This window comes from the organism of the source record quoted next, unplaced genomic scaffold, assembly GCF_019419815.1.
Source record: "Pyrus x bretschneideri cultivar Hongxiangsu unplaced genomic scaffold, Pyrus_bretschneideri_v1 Contig14, whole genome shotgun sequence".
NCBI classification, from domain to species: domain Eukaryota; kingdom Viridiplantae; phylum Streptophyta; class Magnoliopsida; order Rosales; family Rosaceae; genus Pyrus; species Pyrus x bretschneideri.
Genome location: NW_025999435.1, coordinates 2630854 through 2643196, shown reverse-complemented (window position 1 = coordinate 2643196; position 12343 = coordinate 2630854). Strand labels below are relative to the sequence as shown.

Here is a 12343-nt window from a genome sequence, read left to right as displayed (position 1 = left end):
GATTACCTCTACGGGGGTAGTAATTGGACTCTGAGTAGAAGGTTACATCAGGAATCAAAATTTTCTACCCAAAATACCCATTTGCACTCCCTCCTCTCAGTGTGTTACTCTCACAGCAAATACACCCCACCGTTGCGATCTAGAACGATGCCTCAACGACAACCGTGATTTGGAACAACGAACGCCAAAATTGTCATTTCACAAATTCAATTGAGAGGAAAATGTGATTTGCAGTTGGCCAAAACTTCTCATATTCTCTTGAAACTGAATGGAAGGAACGATCTCCTTATCACTTTAGCTCTATGAAAACTGATTTTGTGGTTTTTTATTTTATTTTTTTTTCTGTTGATGTGATGGGTTATGGTGTCCTCCTGAGATTGGATGGGGGTTTTGGATAAATACCCCAGCTGCGGGGTGGGGGTTCTGAATACTATGGACTGAGGGTTTTGTAATTAGAGATAGAAAATGGAGGAAGCGGAGGAGAAAGAAGAAAGAGAAAATTCAGGTGTGAAGATTTGGGGAAGATGATTATGGGTTTAAGGATTTTATTTCCTCTCCTATTTATTTTTAACGTTTTTGTTATTTATCCTATTATATAAATTTAATTAAGAGTTTAATTAAATTAATTAGTATGAAGATAATTTATTTATGTAATTGCAATATAGTAATCAACTTAGTTTTCATTCCGATTGAAGTGAATTAGTAAACAACTTATATAGACTCAACATCATTCCTACTCCGATTCTAGACAGTTTTAGTAAATAACCTTAACAGAAATCTGATTATGATTCCACCTCATTTCAATTCTTTCTCATTCAAATTCCTCCTCAATTCAATTCATCTCGATTTGATTACGGATTAGTAAACGTGTCGTAAGAGTCTTACTTTAAAAAAGTTTTCTTACTATTCTCTTTATCAATTAGATCAACAGTTGAAAAAAAAGATATTTTTCGTTAATTCATTCATTTACCTTATTTTCGAAGGGGCCTTTGAGAATTTTAAGAAATCACTATGCGTTAGCGGGGAATTAAAACAAAAGCTGGGCTATGCAAGCAAAAGCAATAGAGACTTGGACTTGATTGGCTTCTAGTTTGTGCAAAGAGATGGACCGACGTGGAGGAAATGGCATCACAAATATCCTGACATATTCTGATAGTGACCGACATTGCCATCTTAGAAGTTGGAAGCCAATGCAGTAGTATGCAGCCGACCCACCAGATACATTTATTTCCCTAAATAGGTTTGCTGTATAAACAAATGATCAAGGTTATGAGTCACGTTGAAACTAATTATATATTATGGTTTGTAGTTCAGTTCTGCATCAATGTGATGCATGCTCTTCCATTTCTAAGGTTCGTTGCGTACGTCGCAGATAATTGTAGAATTATAAGTGATAACATTCGAGAATGAATATTTCATCTTCTATCTTCAACGTTGTAATTTGAAATTAATTTTTTAATGGCATGTTTACAAAATGGGATAAGAATGGAGTGAAACAAAATTATAGTTTAGAAATTTACGAGTGTATAAGCATTATAAATACTCAACTTAGGATGTCATAAAGTGAAAGGAAAACTAATGAAAATAGCTTAAGAGATTTTATTTTAATAAAAAAACGATTTTATAAGTTTTGTTTAATGATTAGTACAAAATCATATTAAAGAAGTCCAACTAAAAATGGCTCAACTATAATAAATTATCATTTGTTGATTTTACTCCTAAATTTTTTAGGTTGAGTTCCAGATTTTCGTCGTTAATGGAGTTCATCGTCGTTTTGCTGACCTTCTTCTTTTTCTTTGAAACAAAAATATAGATCTCATGCTATTTAATTTATATTTTGTATTATTTCGTTGAAATGTGATCGTCGTTATTATTCATAGCGTATTCGAGGTACTGTTTTTCAATTTTCATCGTCAATGGAGTTCATCGTTTGTTTATCCAGAAAATAAATTTGAGATCTGCATGTTATTCAATAATAACGACGGGTCACTATTTCTGGACTGTAAAAATAAACTATTTCTAAATTTTAAGTAACACTGTTTCTGAAATCTAAGTCACTGTTTCTGGATCCAAATGAAATAGACACACTGTTTCTTACATGTAAGTTAGAAAATAAATAGTGAAATTCACTGTATTTTGGATTCAAAGCAAAATCAGCACCAAGTTTCTTAAATATAATAAACTAATGCATGAAAGAAAAGAAACAGTCAAAGGTTAAAACACAGACTGTTCTTGGAATTTAAGTTACTGTTTTGGATTTTTGTTCTTTTCTTTCCAGATACAGCATTTGTTTGTGCACAGACAAAACAAACACTGTATCTGTTTTTTTTTTTTTTTTTCCAGAAACAGTGTTATGTTTTGGGTTATCCAAAAACAATTTTATGTTTTGGTTCTTTTTTTTTTTCCAGACATTTTTTCGCTGGTTTCTGCCATTAAACTTCTTTGAACTTGTTTCGGTGGCTTTGGTCCGATGAATGCTTCATTTTTCAACTTTGATTTGGTTGTTTTTGAAATAAGGGAATTCGATTTGATAGGAAGACAGGGAGTTGTTATGGCGGTTTCGTGTTGGGTTGAGGTTGGTGAAGAATAAAAAAAATATCAAATCATTTAGGGGTATTTACGAAATGTAGATTGTAGTGGGTTGGACTTGTAAGTTTGATCGGTAGATAATAGTTTTGGATGATTTTTTATTAAACTTTGAGTCATTTTGGTTAAATAACATTTTGGAATAGTTTTTGGTTAAATATTTGTTAACCCAAACCCTTTTCATTAAAGCTTTCTAAAGTGAAAGGTCGATTTTTAGGTTGAATAAAGTTCCACTTTAATTCGTATAGATTCAATTTTCACAAGTTTAGATATGTAGCTTACACATGCGAGCATAATGCGAGGGCATTTGTTCCAAGTTTCAACCTTACCCTCTTAGCCATGTGCAGGCTTTTGTTTGTACTTTTTGTATTTTTGGCAAAGGGAAATTCGTTACTAACAAAGAAATATTACAGTAAAGAAAGCCGAAATACCAAAGTAAACACAAGACATTAGGTTGGACCCTCCATATAAACAAAGGAGTAGGATTCTCTCCCTCCTATTCTCATCGTCCTTCCCTCCCTTCCTCTCACACTTTGCTTTTTGTCTTACTATTTTTACAAAAAAATTATTGAGGTGACTTAACCGTAACCATCAAGTTTGAGGGAAAGAAAGGAAGAGAATCCTTCTCTATAAACAAAAGTAAGAGCCCAATATAGACATTGGAGCCCACAACAGAAAAAACCAAAACACCCAAAAACCCTAACAACTTCAGCAACCTTCCTGCTACCGCCGCCGCAAGAAACCCCGAGCATCAAAGAAGAGATCGCAGCCTTTATAGTAGATCTGGAGAGGATGGTGTTCTAGCATCCAACATGGGCCAGCAACCGGCGTCATCCTCAATCGATCAAAGGATGGGTCAAACGTTACCCTTGAACTAAACCCACCATCGCAGATGTGAAATCCACAAATGTGGTAAGGTTGGAGGCATAAAAGCAATAGTCCCAAAAGTAAAAACAACCAATAAAATCATTAAATAGAAGGCAACACAAAAATTTAAGACCTGATGTTTGGTTCAGGGAAAAGGAAGATGGTAGGGAAGAAAATGATTGAAACGGACGGATATGCAGGTTGGTGGTGGAAATATGGAAGGTCTGGGTTGAGGGAAAGGGGGTGCAAGATGGGGACTAGGATGAGAAAGGAACACATAAAGTAAAAAGAAAATGCCCCGGCCGTCGACTTTCAAAACCTATCCCTTTGCAAACCATAAAGGGGGTGGAGGAGACGAATTCCACCCGTCATGGCTCACAAAAAACCCTGTGGATTTGTGTGACAAAATCTCCAACTGGGGTGCCCAGTTGTGCACTAGCAAACCCTGTTTTCGTTTACTCATTCTTTCCTCAAACCCGTCAGGCAGCCACTCTGCCTTGAACTCTCCCTTCAAATCAAACCCCACCGGAGGCCTTATCACCCAAACATAAGGCTTTCCGCTTTCTTCCAACCCAACAGCCAATTCCATCATTTGGGTTGCACTGATAGTGTTCTGAGAACCAAATGAGATGTATATTACAGAATTCGAACCTTGCAAGTCAAGCCACTCGAGGCATTTCTCGGCGGAAAAGTACAGTTCTTTTCCGGCGCGCTGCCTCGAGACCTTGAAGTCCAATGTGGATGAGTTTTTTAGTGCCTCAGTTGGAATTAGAGGACCAATGCACCAAACAGGAAGCTTCAAGTTATCCCTCAAGATATCCAATCCCAACGTCTAAATTTCCTCCACAGTATTACACAGCCAACCAAAAGATTTTGTGGAACCCAAAATCTAGGGCTGGAAAATTTTTGACCAAGAATCTGTACCGTCTGCAGCTCTTATAAACGAATGCAGTTGAGAGATGTGGAAATTGCAGCGTTCCGGGAAGCCGGGGACGGTGAAGTATTCGTTGCCTAGTCACCCTTATGGTTTGTGCCCTCCAAGTTCTAGGTAGCCGTTCATCTTTAGCGGCTCACGAGTACTACAGTGCGATTCTGACGGTTTCATAAATAAAAGTAGGGATCTTCTCCGTATTTGTATAATTAGTATTGAGTTAGTTCGATTGCACTTCCATTTTATCTATGCACTGATATGCGTGTATCTTATATTTGATCACTTTCACATACTTAGTTTCTCTAGTTAAATAAGTTTAGTTTTGGTTTTTAATTATTCACACTTCTTTTATTAGTATCACTTCTGTTGCGCATTTGGTTACGTCACTCTTACGTGAAGATCAACACGTCTCGACTCTGGTCGGAATGTGTCATATCTAACATTACTGTTTATACTAAATTAATTATATTTTAATAGTGTGATATTACTATCTTAGAAGAGGAATTTGAATCTGAGACTTCTACTGCTTGCTGCACTAAATTAATTTGAAGAACAAAACAAATGCCAAAAATATCATGAATAAAAAATAAAAACCTTATACTTGTTCCATCATGGAACAGATATTCTTATTACATTATTAGTTATATTCTATTTTTAGTATTCTTGATTATCGGCTAATTTAATACTTTTATCAAGAAAAATTTTAAAGAGCCTCATCCGAAAAATGACTTTCTATGAACTATTTGTTGACTCATATTTTGATACAATATGTTATAATATTAATATGAAAATTAAGAGTTAAATTGTGAGGTAATAGATAATCTATTAAGAGTCTTACTTTAAAAGAATTTTCTTACTATTCTCTTTTATCAATTAGATCAACAGTTGAAAAAAATATATATTTTTCTTTAATTCATTCATTTACCTTATTTTCGAAGTGGGCTTTGAGAATTTTAACAAGCGTTAGTGGGGAATTAAAACAAAAGTTGGGTTATGCATGCAAAAGCAATAGAGACTTGGATTTGATTGGCTTCTAGTTTGTGCAAAAGACCGATCGACGTGGACGAAATGGCATCACAAATATCATGACATATTCTGATAGTGACCGACATTGCCAAGTTAGAAGTTGGAAGCCAATGCAGTATGCACCCGACCGACCAGATACATTTATTTCCCTAAATAGGTTTTCTTTATAAACAAAAGACCAAGGTTGTGAGTCACGTTGAAACTAATTATATATTATGGTTTGTAGTTCAGTTCTGCATCAATGTGATGCATGCTCTTCCATTTCTAAGGTTGCGTTGCGAACGTCGCAGATAATTGTAGAATTATAAGTGGTAACTTTCGAGAATGAACATTTCATCTTCTATCTTCAATGTCGCAATTTGAAATTAGTTTTCTAATGACATGTTTATCAAACGGGATAAGAATGGAGTGAAACAAAATTATAGTTTAGAAATTTACGAGTGTATAAGCATTATAACTACTCAACTTAGGGTGCCATAAAATGAAAGGAAAATTAATAAAAAATGCTTGAAAATTTTTATTTTAATAAAAAACCATTTTATAAGTTTTGTTTAATGATTAGTACAAGGCTATATTAAAGTAGTCCAACTAAAAATGGCTCGACTATAATAAATTATTATTTGTTGATTTTACTCCTAATTTTTTTTCCAGGTTTTCGTCGTTAAAGGAGTTCATCGTTGTTTTACTGACCTTCTTCTTTTTCTTTGAAACAAAAATATAGATCCTCATGCTATTTAATTTATATTTTGTATTATTTCGTTGAAATGTGATCATCGTTATTATTCATAGTGTATTCGAGGTACTGTTGTTCAATTTTTCATCGTCAGTGGAGTTCATTGTTTATTTCTCCAGAAAATAAATTTGAGATCTGCATGCTATTCAAAAATAACGACCGGTCACTGTTTCTGGACTGTAAAAATAATCTGTTTGTGGATTTTAAGTAACACTGTTTCTGGATCCAAATGAAACACACACTGTTTCTTAAATGTAAGTTAGAAAAAAAATAGTGAAATTCACTGTATTTGGTTTCAAAGCAAAATAAGCATCATGTTTCTTAAATATAATCAATTGATGCCTGAAACAAAAGAAACAGTCAAAGGTTAAAACATAGACTGTTTCTAAAACTAAGTCACTGTTTCTGGAATTTAAGTCACTGTTTCTGGATTTTGGTTATTTTCTTTCTAGATACAACGTTTGTTTGTGCACATACAAAAAAACATTGTATCTGATTTTTTTTTCCTGAAACAATGTTATGTTTTGGGTTCTAGAAACAGTTTTATGCTTTGTTTGTTTGTTTGTTTTTTTTTTTTTTTGTTCCAAACGCTTTTTCGCTGGTTTCTGCCATTAAACTTCTTTGAACTTGTTTCGGCGGCTTTGTTCCGATAAATGCTTCATTTTTCAACTTTGATTTGGTTGTTTTTGAAATAGGGGAATTCGATTTGATAGGAAGACAGGGAGTTGTTATGGCGGTTTCGTGTTGGGTTGAGGTTGGTGAAGAGTTAAGAAAATATCAAATCATTTATGGGTATTTACAGAAGTGTAGATTTGTAGTGGGTTGGGTTTGTGAGTTTGACCCGTGGACAATAGTTTTGGACGGTTTTTAATTAAACTTTGAGCCCTTTTGATTCAGTAACATTCTGGGATGGTTTTTTGTTAAATAACTTTGAGCCCTTTTCATTAAAGCTTCCTAAAGTGAAAGGTAGATTTTTAGGTTGAATAAAGTTCCACTTTAATTCATATAGATTCAATTTTCACAAGTTTAGATATGTAGCTTACACGCGAGCATAATGTGAGGGCATTTGTTCCAAGTTTCAACCCTACCCTCTTAGCCATGTGCAGGCTTTTCTTTGTACTTTTTTTATTTTTGTTAAAGGTAAATTCATTACTAACAAAGAAATATTACAGTAAAGAAAACCCAAATACAAAAGTAAACACAAGAAATTAGGTTGGACCCATCATATAAACAAAGGAGTAAGATTTTCTCTTTTTCTATTCTCATTCCTTTCTCTTCTCTCCTCTCATATTTTGCTTTTGTCTTATTGTTTTTATAAAAAAATCAATATAAAATATTGACATAGTTTAACCGTAACCATTCAAGTATGTGAGGAGGGAAGAGGAGAGAATCATTCTCGATAAACAAAAGTAAGAGCCCAATATAGACATTGGAGCCCACAACAGAAAAAACCAAAACACACAAAAACTGCCATTTGGCTTATTAGTCGAAATTCCCCCTAAAACTACCATTGAGTCTTAGTTTACCCCCTTAAACTGACATTTTCAACTCTATTGTCTCACTTTATCCACTTTCGTTAATAGACTATTAAATTTAAGGGTATTTTGGACATTTTAGTTTTTACACATTTATTTACCTCTAGCTCTCACACTAAAACAAGTCTCAATTTTATTTTTGACAACTCTAATTCAAACACATCAATTTTGGGCATTTTTGAAAATAAATTATTCAATCAATGGAAAAAATCCGAGCAACAAAAATATTGTATCAACCAAAATAAGTGTTACATTTGTTCGTAGAGTCATTTCACTTGCAAGATATCCATGTATTGGCTTGAAACTTTGCAATTGAAAAATATTCATTACAACAAAATCATTAGATCATTAAGCTATCCTATCCAAAATACTTCCCAAACCAAAAAAATCATTTAAAGCAAATGTGCACGGTTTGAAACAAAAAATTTCACATTGTTGAGCATTGATTCCACTAGGCATAAGCTTGTTCAAACTGTGCACATTTGCTTTAAATGATTTTTTTGGTTTGAGAAGTATTTTGGATAGGTCAGCTTAATGGTATAATGATTTTGTTGTAATGAATATTTTTCAGTTGCAAAGTTTCGAGCTAATACATGGATTCCTTACAAATGAAATGACTCTACAAACAAATGTAAACTTTATTTTGGTTAATACAATGATTTTATTGCTCGAAAATTTTTCTAAAGAATAATTTATTTTTTAAAAATGCTCAAAATCTATACGTTTGAATTAGAGTTGTCAAAAATAAAATTGAGGCTTGTTTAGTGTGGGGGCTAAAGGTAAATAAAAGCCAAAAAACTGAAATGTCTAAAATACCCATAAATTTAACAATCAATTCACAGAATGAGTAAAGTGAGACAAAATAATTGAAAATGTCATTTTCAAGAGGTAAAGTGACATAAGACTAGTTTCAACGGGTAAATTGAGACTTAATAGTAATTTTAGGGGCATGTCGACTAATAGGCTTTCACATTTTATGTATAGTTCTTTTCCAAGTTTTCATAGATAAAAAAAAAAGCAAAATAACTTTTTAGAGTGGCATACATTGATTAACGTCTTTTGAATCAAAACCTATCCATTTGCAAACAATAGGAATTTCTCAATTGACTTGAAATTACCAGTAACCTAATCACCTCTAATTAACTTTTGACTAAGTTAATTAGAGCTGCAGAAGGGAAGCTCGGCCAAGTGGATGTTGTTGTGATTGGATGAGGCGGAGGAAATGGAGGATTGGAGGGATTTGATGTTGAGAGGGGTGGTGGCGATGGTGACTGTGATGTTTGTGGACTGTTGGATTTGCTTTGCAAGTGCTAGGAATGGGATGATATGGCCTTGAGCCATTAACGGCAGCATCACCATATGCTCTTTCTCAAATCCCATTTTTTTTTCTGAGGGTTTTCTGAATTATCTGTAAGGAGGAGGAGGAGGAGGCGGAGGAGGAAGAAGAAGAATATATCGCTATTTTTCAAGGAATAAGATTCTTTACCCTCCTAATCTCTCTACCTTTCCATCCCTTCCTATTTAAACGATCACGATTAAGGCACGTCAATATTTTATACTGATTTTTTTATAGAGATAAGAAGACAAAAAAAACAATGTGTGAGAGGAGGGGAGTGGATGAGAATAGGAGGGTAGATAATCCTCCATTTTTCAGAGGTTGGGTGAGAGAGGGTTCAAGAAATAGATTCATGTTGTGTGAAATACGAGTTTAGAATTCGTCCTTAACTACTTAACCACCTCGTGGTGGTTAAGGGAAAATGATTGAATATGAGACCCAATGAGTTAAAAAATGGGAACTTTAACGAAAAGGTCCTGGTACTGTTCACTTTTTACGAAAAACCATATTTTTATACTAAAAAGTCAATCTTAGTACTATTCATTTTACCATTTATTTTGTCCTTATCGTTAAAACTCAAAGTTTTCAAACCCTTTTCATTAGTTTTCTTTTAAAAAAAATGATACTAACCTCCTAAATAATCTACCATTTGCTACATTAAGTTAATTTAAATAATAAAACAAATGCTATTAATATATGAAATAAAACTAAAAATTTGATTTTTTTTTTAATTAATACGATAGTTTTACTTCATAAACTCAAAGAAAGAACGGTATGGTTTGGCATTGAGGTGCTTAAAAAAACAGTTGCTTATTTTCAAGGTTTTTATGTTGAAGTTGTTTGGTAAACTAAAAAAAAAAAGGGATTATTTTAGAAGCTGGTGTGATTGACAGCTGAAGTCATCAAAAAAGTTGAAGCAGCTAAATGCTGCTTCGGAAAACTAGCTTTTTTTTTCAAAGCACGCGAAGCTACAATGCATCTTTAATGAAACTTTCTAAAGTCCAATAACAACCTCGAACCAAAAACAAACGACTTTGACTATCTCCATCCTTCACCGATCTCCATCGTCCCTCAAACCAGAAACGGTTCCATTTGCCATCTTCTCTAATTACCAAACCAGAAACGGCTTCTCCGATCTCCATCATCCCTCGAACCTAACCCTTTCTTTGCTTCAAATTGATTTCTCTCTCTCCTACGAGACCCGATGGATCTGTCTCCATCATCTGACACATGAACCCATAACTTCAATCGACTCAATCTTGTTCCCCTACACAAGAAATGGAAACACAGAAACCCACCAGACTACCACAGCCAAAACCGATAATCGCAAAAAAAAAAAAAGCATAAAACTTTCATTTTTCCTTTGCTACTTTAAGAATCTGCTGACAAAAAGAACAACAAAAATTCAATTTCTCCTTCTTCAAAGTTTACAATTTTGAATTTGTTGCAAATCAGAAAAAAGAAAACGAGGAGGAGGTGGAAGAGATAACCTTGAGTCGCTGCTTGCGGAAGGAAGAGAGGTTGGACTGGAGACAGCAAGAAGCTTGTCGTTGTCATCAGTCAATCCCTCTGAAACCCTTTCATTGCCTCTATAAAACTGCGAGATCGTTTTGCTGAGGACGTTGTCGATCTGCTACAGCGGCTGCTGATGTATGAATGACGAGATCGATTTGTGTGATAGCCAAAATGATGAGATTGACGAAAGCCTACAAAGGATTAGAGAGGCGAAGCGAAGCAGTCTTGCTCTGATGGCATTTGCCATGTCGGCTAGATGAAGAAGAATGAGGAAATTAAAATAAAAAAGATGAAGATGGAGCAGAGAAAAAATAAATAAATAAAGACAGAAAATTGGGGAGTGAAGGAGAGTCGGGAGACTTTTACATAGATTATTAACAAATGACGATGGATAAAAGAAAGACAGGAGAGACTTCTAGAGAGACTATTAATAAATAAAAGACATAGATTATTAATAAATGAAGATGGGCTGGTTTATTATTTTACATTTAACAGTATACTCATTTTATACTCTTTTTGGTCATTTCAGACAATCACAGCTGTTTTAAATAAAAGTTTACCAAACACTATCATACTGTTTTTTTTTTTTTTCCTCCAAAAGCACTTTTACAAAAAAGTTTACCAAACACTCTGCTGCTTTATTTCACAGCTGCTTATTTTCACAGCACAACAGAATCATTTTTTTTAAAGCACAGCAATACCAAACCATCCCTACTTATCATGGTCAAGGTCATCCTTAATGACATTAGGTGGTTCCTCAAATCATACTATAGGATCAATATAGGATAAACTTAACGCGGCTAAGCGATGAGCCACATCATTACAAGTACGAGTGACATACACGAATGTACACCCACTAAATTTAGAAGCAAACTCAACAATATCGGCAACGATGAAACTGAGACTAGACATATATTTTAAGTACTATTTTCCGTTTTTAGTAGTCTGAATTATCAGATAATTTAATAATTATCAATTGAATTGTTTCTTCAATCATTCTCGTTCAATTTTCGTACTATTTCTTGCGTAAGGGAAACTCAAAATCATCATTCTATGTTGGGGAATTAAGAGAAATGATAGGAACATTAATTTTAAACAAAATTTACAAATTAAAATATGTGCTACTAATAAAAAATTAACACGTTTATCAATGTTTAAACAATAATTCAATCACCAACTTTCATATTATATTAATTAATATACAAATTTTATACAAAAATTTAACTTGCCTAGCATTACTCGAATTAAAACCAAAATTTGGTTATGCAAGCAATAGCAATACAGACTTGGATTTGATTGGTTTCTAGTTTGTGACATGGAGGAAATGCCGCCACAGATGCCAACTCCGTATCGATTCAGGATCCTCTCCAGATCCTCTTTGTGAGGATTGCGGGAATCCTCTAATCATGTTCGTTCATCGTACATTGTACATCGTACGGTTTTTATCAGGTATTGTTCATGTTAATTTTAAATAAAAATATTTAAAATAATTTTTGATCTCACGATATATGATAAACGAACACGATTTGAAAATCTCTAGAATGCTCACAAAGAGAATCAGGAGAGAGGATCCTCATTCCTCTGTATCCTGACACATATTTTGTTTCTTCCTTGTGCTTTTTTCCTTATGGTATGTAATTCAGTTCTGCATCAATGTGATGCATGCTTTTCCATTTCCAAGGTTGCGTTGCGAAAGTTGTTAGATGACTGGAATTATAAGTAGTGACTTTCGAAAATGAATACTTAGTCATCTACTTTTGACATCGCAGTTCAAAATTAGTTCTTTAATGACATGTTTATTAAATGGGATAAGA

At 33.9% G+C, this 12343-nt stretch overlaps 1 pseudogene; it reads right to left on the bottom strand.

Moving 5' to 3' along the window:
- Positions 1 to 2993: 2993 nt before the first annotated feature.
- On the bottom strand, positions 2994 to 10156 carry LOC108866901 (annotated as a pseudogene).
- Between the last annotated feature and the right edge of the window lie 2187 nt (positions 10157 to 12343).